The sequence below is a fragment of the Triticum dicoccoides genome, chromosome 2B (genome assembly GCF_002162155.2).
Source record: "Triticum dicoccoides isolate Atlit2015 ecotype Zavitan chromosome 2B, WEW_v2.0, whole genome shotgun sequence".
NCBI classification, from domain to species: domain Eukaryota; kingdom Viridiplantae; phylum Streptophyta; class Magnoliopsida; order Poales; family Poaceae; genus Triticum; species Triticum dicoccoides.
The window spans coordinates 5,006,490-5,011,565 of NC_041383.1; positions in this window are offsets into that span (position 1 = coordinate 5,006,490).

A 5,076-nucleotide genomic window follows, 5' to 3' on the forward strand; every position below is an offset into this window, starting at 1 on the left:
TAGAAACTAGATTAGCCAAAAGCACTAGACCAGCCGAAAAGCACACATGTATGTAAGTGGGCCAAAGTATAATAGCCTACACACTGGTGATCACCCTTTGGAGTGAATCTATACATCACCAGGTCTATATTTGGCCGAATCGAGAGATCCTTCGGGTTCGCCTCTAGCGCAATGTTAGTAGGCGACCCTAATACTATAGCAGATAGGGGTTGTTTTGGGAAGCTTCTATGAAACGGCTGGGTCCGGTTTTAGAAGCACCCGCGCAGCTTATCTTGCTTGTCTTTTTCTTATAGGTTTTCATAGGTTTTCTTCATTCTTTTTTTGGGGTTTACTTTTTTTTATATAAATACTTGTAGATTTTTCCAATAGATGTTGTACATTGTTCTTCTACACACATAACATTTTGTCTATACACCTTGAATGTTTCTCAAACAAATTATTAGTAGTTTTCCAAACACATATTTCAATTATTTGCCAAGTAAATGTTAAGCATTTTCAAATGCATGTTGAGCAACTTTTTGTATTGTATGAAACATTTTTGTAACTACTTGAACATTGTATAAAAATCCTTTTGAAATGCATGAACACATTCTTGGAATGCTTGATTTTCTTTATAAAATGACACAAACATTGTTTTGAAAGGTTTGAAACATTTTTCCAAAGTACCCAAACCTTTTGTACATTGTATAGACATGTTGTTTTTATAAATGCAATGAACATAATTTTAAAATGCATGAACATTTGTTTGGATGGCCAAAATATTTTTGAAATTATTATTTTTACATGATGTCATTTTTTTGAAAGTGTCACGAACATTTTTTTTCAAACATATCAATACTTTTTAAATGGAACAGAACATTTGGTTGATTGCTATCCACATTTTTTAAAGTTGCATGAACAAAATTTTAACTGATTTTAGAACAGTTACTGGGTTATACACACGTAAAAAATGAGAATTGTATTGAAAAAACGAGAGGAGTTCTTACCATTTTTTTTCTATTTTCCTTTGAGGGTAACCATTTTTCTTCTTCTTCTTCTATAATCAACCTGTTCTTAGAGATGAAGGACATGCACGTTTGGCTCTGTCCTGAAGTACTACACAACTATGGATCTGGACCAAAGTATAGTAACCTAGCGCACTAGTGGTCACACATTGGGGTGTCCTTTGAGGAGAACCTTTTTTCTGGCCAACTTTTTTTATAGAGATGATGTACGAGAAACTAGACCAGTCAAAAGCATACAACTATGTATTTGGGCCGAAGAGCACACTAGTGCTCACGCTTTCGGGTGCATCTATACATCGCTTGGTCTATATCTCGCCTGTACGAGAGATCTTTCGGTTTTGCCTTTGGCACGAGGTTAATGGGCTACCTAGTACCGTAGCTGCGAGGAGCGGTTTTGGAAGCTTCTATGAACCGGTTCGGCCTGGTTTTAGAAGCTTTCGTGTGTGTTCTTATGTTTTTGTGTTTTTGTTATTGGTTTTCATAGTTTTTGTTTTCTTCGGTCTTTCTTCGGGTTTCTTCCTTTTCTGTTCTTTTTCCTTTTTTTTTCAAACACATGTAGACTTTTTTCAGTACACGTTGTACATTTTTCTTATACACACGTAACATTTTTTTGATACACGTTCAACATTTCTAAAATACATGATGAATAGTTTCCAGATACATATTTGAAAATGTTTAAAAAAATCAAATACGCACTGAACATTTTTTTGAATGGTATGAAACATTTATTTAACTACGTGAACATCATGTCAGATAGTCCATTGTATTTCAATTTTATGTATTGTTCTCAAAGGTTTATAACAAGCTCGTATATCAGTACTAGACGTCCATGCCAAGTTACCAAAAAAGATAGCAGCCACATAATACTTGTTGGACGAGATTGCAACACTTAATTCCGAGTAATGCAAGATTTTATTTCGCAACAAAAGAAACATCCAAGTAGACCATACGCATTGATCGCCGGTGCATATGCCTCAACAAAAGCACCCAATAACTAACTAATAGATACGTGCAGATCACAAGAAATACCGTGAGAGTTGGACGCTTTGCGTCGGATGGGGAGCCTCACCTTGTCCCTCCTCTGCACGATTGGTGCCCAAAGCTACAAGAAATAACCATTTTGAACAAGTTGACAACCGAAGACGCAGATAATTTCTCTGCTTACTGCAAATCATCCAAAGCGCCCAGCGCTGAGCTACAAAGCAAATCCAAATCGTTCTATAAGAGGGGCTCGAAAGCCTTTTAAGGATGGCAAAAAAACTTGTGAAGTTGGTTGGGTTCATGTCACAGATAAGTAGAGCATAGGCTGCAAACTCCACATGACCTGGTGAGGTGGGCACCCATAAGGGATGTGGTAAATATCCTCTTGAGTGCAACAGAGCGAGCAACGCCTATTCGAGGAATACTTTTCTGCAATTTCCACTCATATAGGCAAACATCCCCTAATCATTTGCCACAGGAAAAATCTTCAGCTCTACTCTACCAGGAGCTGAACACGCAAAACTTGGCGAAAATGGGAGACGGTGACCCCTTACGCAACAGGAACGATACGCGGAAGAGATATAAAATTTGCTCGCAGGCTCAATAACCCCCCAAGAGATCACGTCCTGACCGTGCGAAAGAGAAACATCGTCTAGTTCCTTAAGCATGTTATTCCGCTCAATAGTTTCTAGAGGCCCCAAGCCCTGCCTAATTCAGCTGCCACATCCCTTATCCGTGTAAGAGCAAAGTCGACCCAGATCTCGGGTTTGACCGCGATCTAAATGGAAATCAATCTTTGATCCCCATCTCTACTTGATCCACCATTTCTAGAGGCCCAAGCCTTGCTTGAAATTCAAGTGCTGGTGGATTCACCAGTCACGACCGGATGCTTCGCACAACAGATGCTAACTAGCCCAACGGTCAAAAAGTTGTGGGTCTGAATACGATCAACACAATCGCACACCCACTTGCTAGTGATGGTATGCAAAAGCATGCACAATGGGGGATTTTGAACCATGTGCAATGACCCAAAGAAGAATTTTCTTTTGTACATTTTGTTTCCAAGGGACCATCAGCCCAACAACAATGAAACGGCAATTTTGTATAAAAACAACAACAATGAAACAACATCTAGTGCAACAAAAGGAAAGCTTGGGGAACAATCAAAACTGTCTGCCGTCCAGATCGAACGATCCATCGTGCATGGGTAGGGAATTAAACTCTTCCATATATCTTTCAGGCTTTTAGGGGTACAACTTAATTCGGATCACACAATTAAGGTAGCAAACTGATTTAAGGTGATGGGAAACAGAAATGGAGACAAATGCCAGTTTATTGCTCGATCTGCAGCCATCCTAATTAGCGTTTTATGTTCCTATAATTAATGCTTACCCCAACGTACGCTCTATCAATGACAGCAAATGAGATCCAATCAGAAGTTACATGCCCCGTTAATTGCTCCATTTCATCTCTCTATATATATGCTGCTCGCCTGGCCAAGTTGCATACTCGATCAGCAATTGACCCAAGCTTGGACACTTAATCTCCTGAACCAGGGAGCTCCATCCATGGCATCCTCCAAGCCTCTCGCCGCCGTCACCCTCCTCCTCCTTCTTGTCGCGCTTCTCATGGTTGCGGATGCGCAGTCATCATCCAAGATAGGTACGGACGTGAATGCATGCATATGTCCTCGATCAACTAATAATATGTTTAGTCTGGTTAATTAAATCAATGACAATATGCACGTACAATTCATCTATAAGAACTGATATGAATCTTGCCGTGTGCAGATTGCCCGTCGGCGTGCAAGGCTCGGTGTGCGAAGAACTGGAAGAACAAGATGTGCAACAGGATGTGCAACATCTGCTGCGGCAAGTGCAACTGTGTCCCCTCCGGCACCAGCCAGGCAACCCGTAACGAATGCCCCTGCTACGCCAACTTGAAAAACTCCAAGACCGGCAAGCTCAAGTGCCCCTAAATTAGACCCCAAAGGCAGTCGTACGTGCATGCCAGGCTTGTACGGGCTTATCTAATGAATTGACATGATCGACCAAACAAATTAAGTCATATATATATATATATATATATATATATATATATATATATATATATATATATATATATATATATATATATGTACCCTTATTTTCTATTGATGGGATCGGTGCATTATTATCATGTACCATACGCGCTCGATCATGCCTAGAATTCTTTAAGAAACTAAGATTAGGATTTTTGTATTCGGATGGTGCTTCTATTTACTGTTCGGAAACTAATTGTCTGGGACGGCAGCCTACTTTTAATTATTAGAATAGTGCATTAGATATATTCTGCAATGTAGTCAATCAATGGATATCGTATTGAAATTCAACACAGAATTAGAAAAGTTAACAAAGAAAATTTGATAGTGGCCATGCCAAGTCATCCATTTTCTGGTGCACTATCACATCTTTCCCATTTTTGACTCTTGAAATTCTCACAAACACTATCGGGCATCCAACAAACACAATGTGACACATGCCTAAGGCTACGAACCTCTGCTACCTATTTGATTAAAACAATCTGGTTCTTTTTTTCTGTGTCTAACAAGCATATGACGTGAGCTGCATATTTTGTACATGTTGACAATATTTCTCTCTCATTTCATGATTAAAATAAAATGTTTTCCGCTTTGAAGGAAGTGTACCTATGTGTGACATGGTTTTTAGCATAGTTTTAAATAGCCGGCTATAGCTCTGCTATAGCCCACTATAGCCTTTTCAGGAGGGTGCCGCTAAATGGTCGCCTTCGCAAATAGCCCGCTATAGCCCGCTTTAGCCCGTTATAGCTTCGCTATAGCTGATTTGGGGGCTTGCCGCTATTTTCCATTGCCTTTAGTTGGTCTTATGTTTTCTATCTTTATTTGGTCTCTGTTAATCGCGAACATTTCAATATGGTCACACAAGATTTGTTTATGAAATACGGATAGCATGAAAATAATTGGATATGGGATGCAATCAGAGTTTTGCTATATTAGGGTGAATTTTGTTACGAAATGGCTTTACAAACACATAGTGGAGGAAATCAGTGGGTGTGTGTGTGTGTGCGTGGG